Source organism: Camelina sativa, chromosome 13, assembly GCF_030686135.1.
Source record: "Camelina sativa cultivar CO46 ecotype springtype chromosome 13, ASM3068613v1".
NCBI classification, from domain to species: Eukaryota; Viridiplantae; Streptophyta; class Magnoliopsida; order Brassicales; family Brassicaceae; genus Camelina; species Camelina sativa.
Genome location: NC_141892.1, coordinates 9724862 through 9745272, shown reverse-complemented (window position 1 = coordinate 9745272; position 20411 = coordinate 9724862). Strand labels below are relative to the sequence as shown.

At 36.2% G+C, this 20411-nt stretch overlaps 1 pseudogene; it reads right to left on the bottom strand.

Annotated features, from left to right (window-relative positions):
* Positions 1-11077: 11077 nt before the first annotated feature.
* Positions 11078-16169, bottom strand: LOC147929358 (uncharacterized; annotated as a pseudogene).
* Positions 16170-20411: the final 4242 nt, after the last annotated feature.

Below are 20411 nucleotides of genomic sequence, written 5' to 3'. Positions count from 1 at the left end.
ATAAGATCGTTTCTGTTTTTCTTTAGTTTGCTTTGAAACCAATTTTGAGTTAAGCAAATAATGGGTGGAATTATGGTGTTAATAAGTAATATAAATTCTTATGTATATATATTGTATATATGTGACTATAAGTTTAGCTAATTAAAAAATTCTGTAATATTTAAATATAATCTTGAACATATATATATATATTATTTGTCGGAGGAATGTATGGAATTATTGAATAGAAGTTATTTTTGAGTTAAATGACCTTTTATGCCTTTAAAGTGAGTTAAATATTAATAAACTTTTATATGTGTCTTGACTTTTTTTAAAAGGAATACCAAGTGTGTCCTTCCAAATTTGAAGTGACATAGTATTTTAGTTTTCTTATATGATTTTATGAACTTCAATGTAAAAGTTTTTCCAAGTTATAAGTACACTCACGCTGATTGAATTATAAAATTTGGAAAAATGTTTATTTCGATTAATCCTCTGATCTTTTAAATATATTAAATAAGTATGTTTTTGTTTCTACAAATAGGACAACATATATTATAGTTTAACCATAGAGTTAAGCAATGAAAATAGAACTTGTGATTGCAAGACAAAATGCTTATATATATATTATGTTACACAATGATCGTTTAAAAATGAATAGAAACATCTAATTCTCAAATAAAGTTGATTTTTTTGTTAAAACCAACATATGTAAATTTAAATTTAACTATGCAAATTTAAAAAATAAATATGAATAGATTAGAAAGGCAAGAAATATAAAAGAAATATTTTATTTTTATATAAATAAAATAAAAATTGAAAACAATGTTAAATATATATAATACTTTCTATATTAAAATATAGAATCAAACTCTTACAAGTTACACCACATATAAGATATAACAACATTTGATATTGGTGGGAGAGGAGGAGAGAATGATTACTATAAGATGGTAATCCAAATTAGATAATGGAAATGAATCTTTAAAAAATAGAACAATGTAAAATATGTATATTTATAATACTTTCTAAGTTAATATTGTATCTCCAAAATAATTAAAAAATATTAAAATTTAACCAAAAATATTTTCTCTTGAAAGATAAATGAGTTAGTAGGAGGAATGAATTAATGTACAATTCTTGGATAGGAGTTACATTTGAGTTAAATGGAGTTACATGTCTTTAATTATAAATAAATAATTTATTTTTTTATAACCTAAAATAAAATGAATACCAAGTGGCTAAATCAAAATTTACATGATTTGGTTGTTTGTTGATACAAACTCAACACTTACACATAATATTTCAAAATAAAAAAATATTACTTTTGAAGTGGCAAACTAAATTAGTTTTCTTATAAAATTATATGAATTCTTCAATCTCAATAATTTTTAAAACCCCAAGGATAACTTATATTTTTTTGGTTTTTTTTTGTTTTTCACTCATCAATTTAATTTATAGTGCTAGATTTCATACTAATGGTTTCATCTTTAGAGAATTTAGTTAAATGGTATTTTTAAAATTATAATTTATTTTTATATTTAAGTTTCAGTTGAATATGATTTCTTTTTTGGATCATTTTTTATTTTGATTAAAGACACAAAAACCAATTGTTTTATTTTGTTCTTTTTGTTTTCAAAAACCTCAAATCATAAATATATATATATATATATATATTATATTGATCTTTGCAGATTTATCAATTGGATCACAAAACAAAATAGTCTTTATAAATGGATAAATGGATAATTATATTGATCTTTATAAATTATTAAAAATGATACATGAATATGTGAGATAACCAGAGACATAATATATAATTAGATATAGATCATTTCAACTTCATGATCTTATTGTGTGGTGAATATTGTAAGAATGTATGAAAATAATGACTTATAAGATGTTAATATTAAATAGAAAATGGAGATAAACCTTTTAAAAGATTAAAAAATATATATAAGATATACATATCATACAAACTTTAAAACTAAGCTTTTACAATGATATTTGATTTGATTTTTTATAACTCATACAACAATAATAACAAAAATAATACAAAACAAAACAAAACAAAAAAAAGAGATTTGAGAGTAGTGGAAGAAGATGAGATAATGAAAGAATGATAGACTAAGAGAATAAGATAATGAGTATTTATAGGAACAGAAATGATGAAAAATTACATTTAGAAAAATGAGAGTTACAATTCTAATTTATTGTTTTGTTTTAATACAATTGATTAATACAACTTAGTGGAGAAATAAAGTTAATGCATAATTTATAGGGGGAATTTATATGATTTAGTTTTATATTATGTGAGTTAAATCTGAAAATTAATTGTTTTTAAATTTATGTTTTAATATAAATATTTTTTTGTTAAAATTGCATTGCCAAGTGGACCAATAAGGAGAGAGTGAAACCTTACTTTTATATATATGATTCTCCACATGATGCTACTCTTATCATAATATATACATTAACCAATATATCAGTAGTCCAGCGGATTTAAATCTGTTGTATCCCTATCCCATAATTTATTTTCTCGTATCTCCCCCTAATTTATTTTCTATTTTTCTTTAAACAAAAAATTGGTGAAAGACCATAAAATTTTAAGAAACTCTGTTAATTACCAACCCAACCAACTTTTATTAGGGTTATCTACCACAACTGGATCTCATCCTTTTATTTTTTTTTCTCGATTCAAACCTGAAATTTTCTTCTTTCTTCTCCGATGAAACTGAGCGATTTCTTATTTCTTCTCTGCTCAAACATCTCATCTCTCTTCTCACATCAAATCTGATATATTTCTTCATTTTCTTCTCATTTTCAAAGGTAATTCTCTAAATCTCATCTGAAATTAGGGTTTGTAAATTTGGATTTAAATTAAAAATTAGGGTCAAATCTCTAAAATATTTGTGATTCTTTTGTTAATCCCAGCTATAACAATGCCTCCAAAAACGAGAAAACGATATCAATTCAAAGAAAAGGAGAAAAATGAATCCTCTGACAGAAGCTCCTCCTTCCCCAGCCTCAACCGCTCCTCCTTCACCAGCCTCAACCGCTCCTCCTCCACCAGCCTCAACCGCTTCTCCTACTCCAGCGACAATCACATCCCCTCAGCCGGTAGCAATGGATGAAGTAACTCCTCTTCATTCACCATCTGAAATCTCTCCTCCTCCGCCAGTTGCAAATTCTCCTCCTCGACCATCATCAAACGAAGAACAATTGAATTCTCCTTGGCTACCACAGGTAAATAAAATGAAATTTTGGTTGATGAATTTTTATATAGTAGCGGAATAGAGACCTTTGTGTTTTGGTACAAATAAGTTTGCTTGTACAACTAGTATTCACAATTGTTTTTGGATTTGTAGGATAATGATGAGGAGAATAGGCTGGTGAAGAAGCTAGTGAAGCTTCAGCATAAGAGGTTGATGAAGAAGATGCAGAATCTGGAGAAGAGGTTGGTGAAGAAGCTGGTGAAGCTTTAGCAGAAGAGGTTGATGAAGAAGATGCAGAATCTGGAGAAGAGGCTGGTGAAGAAGATGAAGCAGAAGAAGTTGATGAAGAAGATGCAGAATCTGGAGAAGAGGCTAGTGAAGAAGATGAAGCAGAAACTAGAGAAGAGGCTGATGCTATAAGCGATGACTGGACGTTGCAGGCTTGTATTAAGAAGATGAAGAGAATATGCCAACCTTCAAAATACTTGAAGAGTCCGTATACAAAGGGAAAGAGGGGAAAGAAGAAAGATGAACCTGCAAAGTGAATCATAGTTGTGTGTGCTTGTTTTGTAATGGATTTGGTTGGTACTTGTTAGGTAATGGATTTGGTTGGATTGTATTTGGATGTTTTTGGTACTGAGATTTTTAGGTACAACTGGAATATTTTGGGTACAACTGAGACCGTTTTATGAAATAGATTATTGAAATTTATTTAAAACGTGTAAAAAATTGATTAAATATAAATTGTGTAAAAATGGATTAAAAATAAATTGTGTAAAAAATGGATTAAAATAAATTATGTAAAAAATGGATTAAAAATAAATCTTAAAAATGAGTTTTAAATTGAAATTAATGAATTTGATGTGGATGAAAATGAATCTCATTAAACTTATTTACAACATGTCTTGAAAAAAATTATTTTAAAATGAAACTCATTTAACACATGTTTTGAAAATAATAAAACTTTACCAAATTTTCATGTAATTGTACTTCAAACTAATAGTTGTACAAGCATAAATATAGTTGTACATTACTACTTTTACCTTATTACCAGTTGTACGATACAATAAATTAAATTTTTATAGTTGTACTTTTCACATTAGTTAATTATAATACATTTTATACAGTTTCATAAGATAATATATCTAAAATAACTGATTTACATGTTTTGACATAATTACTTGGATGAAAATAGCAAAGTGATCATCAATGCATTAGGAATATTTGCTCTATGTAGGACAATCAAAGTGACCATAAAATTTACATGGTCAAAGTGACCATAATAGTTGTTCTCTTTGTATTCACTAACATGAAAAGAGATGGATTTAGTTGAATTTTAAAATTTAGTACTTATAAAGTTCAAAGTTATATATAGTTGTACTTTAGTTGTACCACGAATATGAAAATTGTTGAGTTTTAAATCAAACGTAGAAGTACCTAGTTGTAAATGTTACAGTCAGTTGTACTGTAATTGCAGAAATCAGTTTTGCAACAAAAAAAAACAGAACAATCGAGTCTTACAACCAAAAACTGTTACGAACATCAAAGTGATATAGAAATTAATCACGGAAAACATCAAACAAGCTTCCAGTAGTAGTTTTTCTCTTCTTTCTTCCATGTTCTCCTAGGGAAAGAATCCTTCTCGTCCGGTCTTCCTCTTTTCTTTTTATTTTCATCAATCGGAGGAGGAAAGGCAAACTTCTCTCGTACGTGATCAGGTACAACCCACTGAGACATATGGGGAACTAGAATGTAGCTAAACTTCATCTTCGTCCTTGCAGCTACCATCATCTTTTTGCATATTTTATCAACCAATGCAGAATAAGTAACCTGCTCAATAGGTGCTTTCATCAAAAGAGCATGCCTAACATCTTTTCTTGAAATCCATTGTATTTCATCCCAATTGTTTAAATAATTTCCCCCATAATCAAAATGAATGAATGTGCGAAGATTATTATTCATTACTCCCTGCAAATATAATTCAAACTAACATTAGAATAGTTTTCGCTATCCTTTAGTTGTGCCAGTTGTATCAGTTAATATTAGTTGTACCTACATCTGCAGAAACGAGAAAACGGAGAAAACCTAATCCAATTTCTATTTAGCTTGATTCAACCACTAGGTCCATAAATTATAAACGTACTCTGCCTCTAATAGACTTGAACAAATGAGAATTAACAAGATTAACATACAAAAAACAATTTATAACAAATCTAAGAATGTCCCCAAATTAGAACACATTAGAAATCTAACACATCAACATTATCTACACCATAAACATTAGTTTCAAATACATCGAAATTGAACAAAAACAGTTGAATAGACCAAGAAATTACCTAAAACGAGTTTCAATTTAGCTTTAATGGAGCTTCAATGGTTGTTCAATGGTGGAAGATTTTGTGTTTCGTGGGTTGTACGGATGGGGAAAGAGGTTCAATTGTTTTTTTCCTTTTTTAAAAAACTATATTTAATTTAGTTACTTTATTTAAATAATGCAAAACTAAACAAAGGGCAAAACTGAGATTATGAATTATTGGAATAGTAGAGAGGTATGGAGAATAAAGGTGGATAATGTAGAAAAGAATTTTTGGGATAGGGGTATAGTAGAATTAAATCCGTTGTCCAGCCTGTAAGGAAATGGATGATTCTATTGATAGAAGATAGTACAATATATATAGTGATATACGTAAGGATTTTAGACATTCCTAATTACATATTTAACCTTTGTTACACTTCCCTTCTCTATACGCCCCCTCAAGATGGAGGCAATTTTTTGACTCCAATCTTGATATTCAAGACTATTAAACGAGGTGGAGGCAGCGGTTTAGTGAGTGCGTCAGCGAGCTGATCATTGCCTGAGATATGAGCCACCCGAAGTGTGCCGGATTGTATGTTTTCACGAACAAAGTGGTAGTCGAGCCCAACATGTTTCATCTTGGAATGAAAAACCGGATTGGCACAAAGATAGGTTGCACCAATCTTATCACAATAGATCACTGAAGCGAAGGGGAGAGTGATTCCCAGTTCTGATAGGAGTGAGCAAATCCATTTGAGTTCAGCCGCAGTGTTTGCAACAGCCCTGTATTCCGCTTCAGTCGAAGAGCGAGAGACACTTCTCTGTTTCTTGGAAGACCACGACATAGGGCTACCACCGAAGTAGACAATGTAAGCATTTGTAGACACATAATTTGCGCGATCACGCCCCCAATCAGCATCAGAGAAGACATGTACAGTGAGAGGAGCATCCCATCGCAGAAATATACCATGTGACCGAGTTCCATCAAGATACCTTAAAACCCTCTTGACGGCTTGCCAATGCAAATTGGTAGGTTTGTGCATAAATTGTGATAATCGATTAACAGGCAAGGCAATATCCGGTCGTGTAAATGCGAGATACTGCAAACACCCCACAACCATTCGATATTCTTTTGCATCGACAAGAGGCGTACCAGAGAGAACCGTGAGCTGAGTGGAAGAGGACATAGGTGTCGGGACTGGTTTTGCATCTTGCATCTTTGTTTTGACTAGAAGGTCTGTAATGTATTTCCGTTGCATCAGATGAAGACTAGTTGTAGTGCATGTGGCTTCAATGCCCAGAAAATAACTCAAGGGTCCAAGATCTTTTAGACAGAAGCGACGAGCAAGTGATGAGTTGAAGGCACTAACCAGTAGAAGAGGACCCGTGATGATGATATCATCTACATAAACGAGGACATAAACATGTGAAGTGCCATGTTTATAAACAAACAAGCTATTATCCCCAACCGATGTCTTGTACCCAGATTCAAGCGGAAAGTGACGCAACTCTTGATACCAAGCACGCAGTTCTTGTTTCAAGCCATAGAGAGCCTTCCTTAATATACAGAAATGGTAAGGCCGGTCAGGATCAACAAAACCCGGAGGTTGAGAAACATAAACCTCCTCCGTTAGTGTACCCTGTAGAAACACATTATTCACATCGACTTGATGAATCGCCCAGTTTTTCTTGACAGCAATCTGTAGATACAGGAAAATTGTGGTTGATTTAATCACCGGACTAAAAGTTTCAGAGTAGTCAACCCCATATTGCTGATGGAAACCACGAGCTACCAATCTAGCTTTATAACGAGCAATAGAGCCATCTGGGTGATATTTAAGAGTGAATATCCACTTACAAGTTATAACAGTCTGAGACAATGTTGGAGGAGTAAGATCCCAAAAGTGTTCCCGTAGCTGAGCATTGATTTCCTCTACCATAGCCGCTCTCCAGTTTGGATCGCGAAGCACTTCAGCCACCGTAGTCGGAATAGACGGCGAGGAGATCGCCGAAAGACTATATTTGGGATTCGGCTTGTGAATATTATTATGAGAACGCGTTTGCATTTGATGTTGTGGGGGTTGCACCTGCAGCGGAGGTGGCGGAGCAATAGGCGGAGGTGAACTTGCGGAGGATAAGTGATCAGAGGATGACCTCGTAGAGGGACTTGATTCTGGGTTTGCTGAATCCGATGGCCTTGTTACTGGGCCTGTAGAACCAGATTGATCTCGTGGGCCTGGATAGGCCTGTGAGGAAAAACCATCTTGAGCCTGCTTTGTTTTGTTTTCATGACCCGATGAAACAGAGGAAGCTGATGACGACGACGATGCCGGAGTCACCTGTGTGGTTGGGGACTACGGAGCTGAAGAGGAGGAAAGAAGATGTTGGCTCGGGGGAGAAACCGATGTTGTTGTAGATGGTGTGTGCACCACAGGTATCGAAGTCGAGTATGGATGAGAGAATGAGAGAACCGGCGGTTTAAGGACAGCATTGTTTACAGGAAGCTCAGCAAACGGAAAACGCGTTTCAACAAACTGCACATGACGAGACGTATAGAGCCTCCCATTCACAGCATCAAAGCATAAGTAGGCACTCTGTGTTAGAGAGTAACCGAGAAAAACGCATGGAGCTGAATGAGGCTCGAGTTTATTGTGGCGATAAGGTCGGAGCCATGGATAGCACACATAGCGAAACACCTTCAGTTTGAGATAGTTAGGGTGTGTGCGAAGTAACTTGTTATACGATGACTCACCACCAAGCACGTCTGTGGGCAATCGGTTAATCAAGTACACTGTCGTAGCAAATGCATAAGGCCAATAAGTATGAGGAACAGAGGCGTGACTGAGCATAGACAAACCAGTTTCGACAATATGTCGATGTGAGGTGGCGTTGTTAGATGGGAGATACCATGTAAAGCCAGAAACGACCGCAGAGCAATGAACTCTCCACCATTGTCTGAATACAACGTACGTATCCGTGTTTGGAACCGATTCTCGACCAAAGCCTTAAAGGCAATGAAGACATCTTTGACTTGGGATTTGAGTTTTAACGGGTATAACCAAGTGTATCTTGTAAAGTGGATTTGACTTCTGTAGAAGTAATAGGTGAGGACCAAACGTCAGTGTAAACATATTCAAGGGGTTGAGTAGACACGATTGTGTTTGTAGAAAATGGGAGCTTGTGACTCTTATTAAGAAGACAATCAGAACAAGATGATTGTTTTTGTGTGGATGAAGAAAGTGGTAAAGAAAAATTAGAAACAAGAGAATTTAAAACTGGTAGAGAGGGGTGCCCAAGTCGAAGATGCCATGAAGAGAGATCAGTCTTTGGAGATGTGGTCGCAGAGAAGACATTAATGGTATTCTGATCAACTGGCCACTCATACAATCCGTTCCTAGTTCGTCCTTGGAGTAACCGAACTCCCGTGCTCAGATCCCTCACCTGAAAATATGCAGGATAGAATTCCACAAAGACCTTATGAGCATTACACAAACGATACACCGAAATCAGATTCTTTCAAAGATCAGGAACATATAGAACATCCTTTAAAGCAAGAGAACTAGATGGTGTAGGGAGTAAAGCAGAACCCGTATGAGTAATCTTTAAACCGGATCCATTCGCTATTTGGACCTCTTCCCCACCGGAGTATGGCTGATGGTGCGAGAGGTTGGAGAGGTCAGAGGTGAGATTATGAGTAGCACCGCTATCCATCACCAAGTTAGCTGGATTATAAGACGGGATAGTAGCGGTGTTAGCATGAGGATAACCTTGTGACCCCGGAGAAGGAGAATAATTTCCACCCGAGGGCTGAAATCCACGAGACGATGTGGACAACTGAGAACATCGCTGTGCGCTATGACCAAACACGCCACATAACTGACATTGTCCCTGATACCCTCTACCGTGACCACCACGTAACGAAGAGGACAAAGAGCCACGAGAGGAGTAGCGATGATGACGGGAGTTGTTGTTATTGGAGTGACCATAAGACTTGTTGAAAGCAACATTTGCAGTAACAGGAACAACCGAAGTGGCAGATGCTTGAGACTGAAGCTTCAGTTTGAAGTTGATAAGCTTCTCGTGAATAGCCGGCATGGTGGGCGGAGAGTCACGTCCCTCTATCTGATCAACAATCGGCTTGTAGTTCTCCGGGAGACCACCAAGTAAGTATTCAATCTGCTCCTCATGCTCGTACGGTTTTCCCATCGTAGCAAGCTGATTAAATCGAGAGACAAGACCTTGAACATATTCATCAATGGATCTGGTACCTTTACGCCATTGCTTGATCTGTTCCCGAAGTTGTTTGATGTGGCCCCATGTAGGCTTCACATAGGTAGAGGTAAGAAGAGCCCAGATCTCGGTAGTGGTGGAAGCCTTGGAGAGGATGGGTTGAATCTCAACCGAGATTGTACCGAGGAGACTTGCAACTATAAGCTGATCTTGACGTTGCCAAAGATTGTACTCGGGATTAGAGGTGGTGCGAACTTCACGAAGAATAGTGGAATCAGGAGCCACCGTGGTGACATCAAGGTAGCCGGCGAGACCATAACCGGCGAGCAAAGCACGGATCTGACGACTCCACATCAAGAAATTGGAGGCAGTGAGTTTGGTAATATTCGCCATGTTAACATGGTGAATTTGATTCTCAGTGGCAGTGGTGATAGTAGCAGAAGTAGTGTCAGCCATGGTGACAAGAAGAAACAGAGATGAATTTAATTTCAATTTGCATGTCAGTTTTGGTTCATTTGATATATTTTAATTTTGCATCTACGACATTTCTGCAATTATACGACATGTCAGCCTTCACTAGTTGTATGTCACTGCAGGTTATTTCTTTAACTGGTTTAAAATAGATATTAAGGAGAATTATAATAGTGTGACAGATATATATATATATATATAATATTTTTGTCTACTATTGAAACACAATTTTATTTTATGTGAACTGGTTTAAATTTTGGATTCAGAGTGACAAGGTGTAGGTAACGAAGTTTTTTTTTTTCTGATTCATATTAAATGCAATCTGTACAAATTGGTTGGGAGTTAGTGGATGTTTAGTGGAGGTGGATCTAAAAAATCGATAAGGCTTCAAAATGCAATCTATAAAAGTTGGAACAATCGATAAGGCTTCAAACTCCATTAGTGGATGTTAGTGGAGGTGGATCTAAAAAATAGTTTATTGGGAGTTAAACGAGAAAGAAGGAAAAAGAGTGGATAAAACAGAAATTGAATGCTGGCAAAAAAAAAAAAAACAGAAATTGAACAAAAATATAATTGGGGACAAGGACAACATATAACTATTACTTTAGCAAAAAAAACATATGCTATATTAATTACCATTTAACCGAACAAATTTATCTCATTTTTCATACAAGACTATTAATATTAAAAACTTACAAATTAGTGTTAAAAATACAGAATCACGTTTCAAAACAGATATGGAATATAGATTTGGTTTATATATATATATATATTTTTGAATAGAATGTTAAATTATACTGAAAAGAAAAAGTTAGAACATTTTTACAACTTGTGCATAGCATTAGATAGCATTAGATAGCATTAGATAAACATTGAAACAGTGATGCTAGACCCTAGAATGTAGCCACAACTGAAAAGCTGCATCATATCTTCGATCCCCCATTATACCAATAGCAAGAAACTGATCTCTGATTTGCCGATCAACCCACCGAATGATGGTATCCACAGGCGTCGGTGCTTCACCATGCTTGCGACCATTCCGCTCCCACCAAACCGTATAGATCACAACTTGGAATAAGTAGCGAATAAGAAACCCTTCCACCAGCGGAACATTAGGATCAGAGACGTAGTCTAGAAGGGAACTCCAATCTGTGGTAAACCGAGCCTTCATCAAACCCTTAGCAAGGACTGACCATATGTTAGCAACAAAACCACATGCAAAGAAGAGATGGTCTCTTGTTTCCATGGTAAGTTGACAGAACACACAAGTACCCGCAGAACTGCCATTCCACATAACCATACGTGCACCCATCGAAAGACGGTCAAGAGCCGCCAACCATACACAGAACGAGAACTTGGGAGTCGAGTGACGAAACCAAACTCCCTGGTGCCAGGCCACAATACTAGAAGTAGTGCGTAAATGGTTCCAAGTATCCCGAGTCACAAACTTCGGACAAAACATATCGTTTTTCCCTTTCCAAAGCACCTGATCGTCATGCATCTGACGTTGTTGCCACTGAAGTGACAAAGCGTCTTCTACCGCATTGAGATGATCAGCCCGGTGTCTCCGTTGTCTACGTCGAGTCCACACCTCCGCCACTGTGCTTTACCAACCAATCCCCATATCTAAGACACCACTAGGTCCCACCACATCAACAAACGGACCCATACCAGACCAGTTATCAAACCAAAAAGATGTGCTCTCCCCATTCCCCACTTCCACCTTACAAAAAGGTCTTGCTAGATCCCGATACTTAAGTAATTTTGTCCATATCCAAGAACCCAGGCTTGTCGTACTCTTTAGGGACCAAAATGAAGCTTGCTTCAATAAATTCAGATGAACCCATTGCACCCATAAGGAATCACCCTTTGACACTATTCTCCTAATCAATTTTAAACAACAAACAAGGTTAGCCTCAGGAAGTGATCTCAGACCAAGACCACCTTCGCATTTTTGTTTGCACACAACCTCCCATGCCACTTTTGCTTTTTTAGTGCTCATCTCTGGTCTCGACCAGAGAAACGCTGAACAAATGGAATTTCTCTTAGCTACACACCCACTAGGCAACCTATATGCACCCATCCAAAAATTACAAACACTCCAAAGAACCGAGGAGATCAAGTTAAACCTACCCGCAAATGAGAGGTGTCTAACTGTCCAGGAGCCAATTCGCTTTCTAATCTGCTCTAGTAGAGGGGAACAGTCGACAGTAGTGAGACGCTTAGTGACCAATGGGAGCCCCAAATAGCGGACTGGCAGCGAGCCAGTGAAAAATGGGTATTGACCAGAATCAAGGCGATGTGCTATATCCCCGGCCAAGTAAAGCGTTGATTTTTCCATGCTTATGTTTAAACCTGATAACTTGGCAAACTGAGTGAAAACTGCAATAATGCCCTCAATAGACCTAGCCTTACCATCCGAGAGGACTATTAGATCATCCGTAAAACTAAGATGGGTGACACCAAGAGTCCGACAACGGGGATGGAACCCAAACCTGTGCTCACCCGCCGCTCTATCAAGCAACTTTGAAAGAACGTCCATACAAATAACAAACAAATATGGGGAAAGGGAACATCCTTGACGAAGCCCGCGGGAACTACGGAAAAAGCCAGCAAGCTCACCATTAACCTGTACTGAGAACGAGGCGGTCGTAACACATAGCATTATCCAGTGGATAAACATCGGTGGAAACTTCAAAGCGGAAAGAACCTTGGAAAGGAAAGACCATTGAACCGAATCAAAAGCCTTTGAAATGTCAATCTTTATAGCAAAACGACCAGAAATAGAGGGTTTGTGATAGTATTTAACTAATTCAGTAGCCAACAACACATTCTCAATCAACAAACGGTCCTTCACAAATGCAGATTGGTTGCTAGAAATGAATTTCGGAAGCACCCTCTTTAGTCTATTAGCAATGATTTTTGAAATCACCTTATAGATCACATTGCAGCAGGATATCGGTCTATAATCCTTCATCTCCTTAGCAGATACTGTCTTGGGTATTAAAGCTAGAATAGTGGAGTTAGTACCTTTAGGCAGAAACCCCTTCGCAAAAAAAGACTGAACCGCCAACACGAACTTAGAGCCCAGAAACTCCCAAGTGGCTTTAGAAAACTATGAAGTAAAACCATCAGGTCCAAGAGACTTATCATTAGGCATGGAGAAGAGTACCTTTTTGATTTCCTCACCTGAAACTTCCCTGGTTAGAGCTAGCTGATCCACTGCAGAACAGCAAAACGGCAATAAGAGCTCCATCTCCTCCATCGTCGTACCCTCAAACCCAACGGGAATGGTCTGCAGAAAATTTCTGAAATACCTTTCAGCCTCTACTTTGATTTCATCCTCCCCCGCAACCACTCTCCCATCCGGAACCTGAACCTCCTTAATAGAATTTAAAACTGTCCTTGCAGTAATCGCTCTATGAAAAGCTTTATTATTCTTATCCCCCACTTTCAACCAGTGCAGCTTGGACTTCTGCTTGAGGTATTTTTCTTCTAACTCCGCCAAGAACTCCCAACGTTTATATGCTTCAGTCTCCTCCACCATAGCCGTAGGGGACGAGTTCATCTGATTAATGCATTGCTTAGTGCATAAATCCCCAAAAGCCGCTTTAGTCTTCCGAACCAGATTTCCCAGCCGTCTCTTTGCCAAAAAGCGTAACTCCGGCTTTAACCCTTTAAGCTTTTTAGAGAATCTGAATAATGTAGAGGTGGAGAGAAACAGAGGTTGCGTAGTTTTCCAGTAGGAGTCGACCAGCGGCCTAAACTCCTCCCTCTCCGTTAATAAATTAACAAACTTAAACGGTTTACGACGTCGAGCATGATTTCCAACACCACCCGTAACCATGATCCTGCAATACAGGTGATCAGAACAACCTCCAGCGGAGAACACGTTATATTCATGCGGAAACAACCGAACCCAAACATCATTCACCAACACGCAATCCAGCTTCTTAAGAATCAAATCATTATCCCGCTTATTACACCATGTAAAAAGGGGACCATGGAAAGCCATATCCAATAGAGAACAATGGTTCACTACCGCTTGAAAATCCCACATACCACCTGATATTATCAGAAGAACATCAACCCTAGAGTGCTCCACCATATCCAATGTTTCATTAAAATCACCAAACAAAACCCAAGGTTTATTGTGGAGAATGGGCGAGTTATGGTGAGCTCGCATTTCCTCCCACAACACCTTTCGAGCCTCTACAATATTCAAACCATATACAAACGAGCAAAAGAACTCATCTTGTAAAGCAACGATTTTTACTGAGCAAGTTATGATTTGCTCGCCTTTATAAATAGGGTCCAATCGCACCGTGTCCTTCCACAGAACCCATATGCGACCCGACGATTGTACTCGTAATTTGTCAAAATGGACCAACCAGGGAACAAGTGACTCCCCAACCGCTGAGCCTTCCTTTCCCTAACCCTTGTCTCTAACAAACACCCAAACTGAAACTGATTACCCTCCACCCACTGTTTTATGATGGAATGCTTAGAAGATTTATTTAGACCACGGACATTCCAACAAAAACCTGACATTAATGTTTCGTAAGAGGTTTCCTACTCTGATTAGTAGGAAGGTTAGAACCATGTTTGTTTGCTGCTTTTGTTCCCCGATGTAAGTAGGTCCGGATTGGAACCTCTGACTGTGCACCTCGTTTTGAAGCAGCTCCTTGCTGACGAATGGCGACATTAGTACCATCTAAACAAGACTGAGAAGCACCCCCCACCACAACCTCATCTTGAACCCTCTCTTCATCCTCCAAAAGCTCTGTTTCCTCACCCAACACAGAGTAGGAATTTTTCAGAATGGAACCATCATCAAGTTGAAGCGGTTCTCGCTGTTTTCCAGGACTACTACGACCTGACTTCGGCGTAATCCACTCAACTATCCCCCGATCTTCCACTGGAGGTAAAGTAGTTGCTAAACTGTTAGATTGTGGAACCACATCGACTGCCAAACTTGCAGATTCAGTTACTCCCACTTAGTCTACACAAATCTCGTCCCTAACGACCTGAGTAGGGGACTGCGGTTGAATCTGCACAGCAGACACTACAGGTGCCTCTGAAGACAGACACGTTGAAACAAGGTGTCCCCACTTCTTACAACAGGTACACCGTGGCGGTAGCCAAGGGTAACTATAACGTATAACTGAATCCACTTCCCCCTCCTCCTCTCCCGTAATAACATATTCACGGGGCAAATCCTTAGATAAGTCAGCTTCTACTAGAATTTGAGCCTCATCAAAACTGACACATGATTTTGTTTTTGGGTGGAGCCTAAGTGGCTTACCCACAGCACTGGCAAGGAACTCCAATCCCTTATCCATAAAAAGCGTGGTGGGAACGTTGTTAAGAGTAACCCATAAGGGGATCGACTTCATGGTTGGTTGTGCATCATCCGCAAAAGGAGTCCACTTAGAAACAATCATAGGTAGATCAGTTATATTCCACATTCCACGATTTAAAACCCGATGTTTGATGCCCTCATTCCGAATGCGAAACTTAACTGTAGATTCATTCACTGCAAAAACATCAATCAATGGCATTCGATCCCCTAACCTCCAGATCTTATTCATAATCATATGAATTTTTCCCACATGTGGAGCTTTAGAGTTTAAAAACTTTCCTACGACAAAGTCCTTCCATAGGGGTTTTGCACCAGCAAAAACCTCTTTAGGAACAACAACCTTCTCCTTACCATCAATCATCAAAACTTCAAACTTTTGTTGAGAAAACATTCGCTTCTGAGCAACCTGCAGAAAGGAACGTTTCCCGTTTGTCACCGGCTGAAGCGAAGATGAGACTGGCTTTGAAACTTCCTGAACTTGGCTATCTCCCACAAAACCCTCCACCAAATTCTCCGACCTCCCTACTATATCCCCTCCCTCCTGCGTATCCCCCACTGGAACCTCCCCCTGCACCAGATCCACCGCACGGCGGCCTGGAGAAGCCTCCGACGGCATCAACCTTGATGAGAAAGCAAAAAACTCTAGTCGCCTTTTCTTCCACCCTTACCACATCAGCTTTTCTTCAACGCCCTTGCCTCTTCTTTTTTTATTTAAAGTCTTAACAATAATCTTTATATTTTTATTCTTTCGTCTCTAGTATTTTGAGGTGTTAGAGTTTTTTTGGTTTTGGTCAAAATAGTATCAGAATTTTGTTAAATAAATAAAAGAAATCGCAAAAAACGGTCAAGGACATGTTCTTTTTCATGCTATAGACACTTTTGAACATACGGATTTAAGTGCTTGTTGCGCTACGTTGCATTTTGTGGTCACTTAAGAAATTACATGTTCTACATCCCGTTTCTAGAGTGGACGTAGTTTTAGCGATTGAAGTAATAAATAATCATAATGAGTGGCCAAGATGCTGCTTTGTCTTGGAAGACATTCGTAAGATCATGAATGGTTTTATTTTCTGGGATTGTCATCAGGTGGCTGGTTCTTCTAATGCTATTGTGAAAATTTAGTGATGAATGATAAATTTCAGTCACAGTTAGCATTTAGAGGTCATCTTGGATTTATGATCAAGTGCGAACCAAAATTTTTTTTTGTTGTTTTTTGTTGTTTCTTTTTCTGATTCTTGTTTCAAACATTTCTAAATTCTATCAAATGACAAAAATAAATAAATAAATGAAGATGGACTGCATAGACATCTATATATACATTTTTGAAGTACATTTTGGGTTCTACCTTTTTATTTTTATTTATGTAAAAACTTATTTACAAATTTAATCCATAAAAAATTTCCAAAAATAACATTACTTCATATTTTGTTTCCTAAATATTTTACAATCCATTCCAACTAAAAAAAAATTACACAAATCAATATGGAAACATAAGTTATGATATATTTAACCACACATTCTATTGTGTTTTGAATATATTCTATCTTTGAATCCTTTGAAAACAAAGAAAACAATAATTTGATTTCAGTTTTGTTTTCCAAAACCTATGAGTTTTGATTCTTAACGTAAGAAGAACTTTCGATTGACATTTATTTAAATATTATAATTAATATATATAAACTTAATAAAATTTTAAAATATTACGAATATATAAAATTTAAAAAGTTTAAAATACTATATAATATGGTTATATAGTAGATGTGTTATAAAAAGAACATGTTAGAATTAATACAATATCATTAAATTTGTGTTAACACGGGTTAAATCCTCATTTTATTATTTGTCAACACTACTAATATTAGAATATTTGACATATAAAATCAAGTTGATTTAACTAAGATTGTGTAAAATAATTAAATCTTTAGGAAAAATGTGACTTACTCACCGCATATAAATTACTTATTATGTATTTAGATCCCTTATTTTTTGTTATAATGATTAAAAATCAAATAGAATCTCAAACACTAAACAAAACAAACTAAATATAACAAAAGAATGGGCATGAAGTGTATTGCGGGTTAAAAAATTAATATAAATATTTAGCCGTACAAACAGCCGGAAAATTTAGTTATTTCTTTATTTACAAAACATCCAATATTTAATAAACAAATACAATATAAAATATAAATAATAATAAACAAACTAATTATATGCACGTGGTGTACCACAGGTTATTTAAAAAGGTAAAAAATCAATACAAAATAACATAACTAATGATAAAGTTACAAATACATAAGGAGTATTCGACATAGAAATAACGAAATCCTTGGTACAACAAAGACTAGTGATTTAATCAGTGTTCTAAAAGTCGTCCTCGGCGGCCGTCGAGGCGGCGAGAAGTCGCTGGGCGGTGGTGACCCGCGGCGAGTTGGCCAAAATTGGAGAGAAAATCAGTCAAAATTTAAAAGTACCTAAAACTTAATTTTTGTGTTAGAGATCCATGGAAATGAAGGTATTTTTATGATATTTAAGTCTTTAAAGTAAAAAAATGATGAAAAATGAAAGAAATACAGCTAGACCGAAGAAAAAAAATACAGCAAATTGGCGGCTATTAGGGTTTAGTGGAGGAAGAAGACACTTCAATGTAATTACAAGTTTATCCCTTTTGTCTAAGTTAAAAAATGAACTAGAATTGTTCCCTAAACGACTCGAACCCAGGTTACAAATAACAAACCATCCCTCTTTACCACTATGCTACGTGAAAATACGATACATCTAACACTTTGTCACTATATAACCTAGATATGTATCTAAAATATATAGTTTTGCTAAACGCCTTCTACCGCCTAGTAACCGATTAGTCCCCGACTAAACTGTCTCGGCGCTAGGCGCTAGTCCACCGCCCAACTAGCGCCTAGCGCTTTTTAGAACACTGGATTTAATAATTTGGGAGACTATTTCGGATCAACCAAAGATCATTGAATAGTATTGTATGTTATGACTTATTGCTATAAATAAATACTTGGGTTGAATTGATTAATTTTATAAATAAAAGGTTATAATAATTATTAATAATTGAATAGGAAGAGAAATATTTTTGAACTAAAAAATATAGTAATGGATTTTTAAAAAATCAACTCTGTTTTTAAAGTAAGAAAATGGAGTAATGGATATAAGATGTTCTTAAGGAGCGAGCATCTTAATGAGATTTCTTTTGTAAACTTTTATCCTCCGGTTTGGACAACCAATCTTGGAGTTATTTTCTAGATTAATGTTTGGTTGGAAAAAAAAATTACTCTAACTACTTTAAATGTGGGCAAAGAAACTCTAAAAACAACTTATCATTTTTTTGACAACTTAGTATTATTTATTCTATATATGTAATATATATAATATATTAATTTCGTGTTTTAAAACTAAAATCCTATACATAACACATATGGAATAGTATTTGACATGGCATGGAAGAGATTAGCATCAGTGCATCACGTGTTTGTTTGCATATAGGTAGGTGAGTTATGGATAACTAAAATGTCCAATGTGCTGTCGAGTGGAGTATAGCGTAATGTTTTGTTTAGCTTTCATGCATGAGTACTTAGGACATTTACTATCCGATTAATCAAAACTAAATCATAAAATACACAATAATTTAGTCGAACATATTATACTGTACACGCGGCACAAGGCTGAAATTAGTAACACGACCGAAAATAGTATTATCTCAAAACCTAATCAAATCTTAGTTTACAGAACACTATATCATGAAATAGTTAAAAATGGAAAACCTCTTGTAGCTCTGCTGTTATATCTCATAAGGCCAACTTAAAGCCTCCTGGTAATATATTCAGCAAAAACACACACAGAACACAGTACTGTCACTTTCAAGCCTTACCGATAAAATTATGTCAGACACATTTCTATTAAAAAAATTTACGATCCAAAACCATAATTTCTTAAAGCCGCTATGACATCAATCGACAGATGACCGTAAACCCCATATGATCTAAGTATCTAACTGGTGGCGAATGCTAAAACATACCTTTCGGGAAATCATAACCATGTCATGTGACGCAAAACAATTCTCTTTGTGCCACAAACCATATATAGATATTTGTTTCATTATCATATGTGTTATCTCCTACTCTCAATCTACCTACTTAATCCAAAAACAACACAGCAATGTTGGAGATGCAAAATCTGAGTTTGGGAGAGAAGAACGACCCATTTAGACCTTTTACGGCTGTAAAATATGAACTAGTCTGATAATTGACGTTAAAATGATATATATACAAATAAAATTACAAGAATACAAATTATGCTTTGAGATCTCGCAGAAGATCTAGAATGCAGGTTATTTATAAGCTTGGAACTAATTGGTGGAATTCCACAGTTGATAATTAATTATCAGGTTCATATATATAGATATCATTGCTATATATAAAAAAAAAGAAGATATCACTGCTATGATCTGCAGTTCTGCACACTTGTGAGCTCCATGATAAATTCAAGTAGTAAGTTTCTTTCGTTCATGTTATGTTTTTTTACGTATCCTTTTACTTGTAGTTTACAGTGTATTTTATCAAAAATACATCCGTAATCAAATTTTTAAAGAAATTTAAGTTAGGTGAACAATTTTTATACAACGGGCCTACGGGCTTATAAGTCCTAGTTCTTTCATAGGCCTAAAATAATACCTCGGCCCATGGAAACGTGATCTCACCTCAGATCTTATAATCCGACTGCTATTAACTCATCATCCAAGTTTTAGACTCACTTTGGTTTTATAATTTAAAAAAAATAATAATATAATCCGACTGCTAACGAAAAAACGCATTTATTACTCTCTCTCTTCTATTAT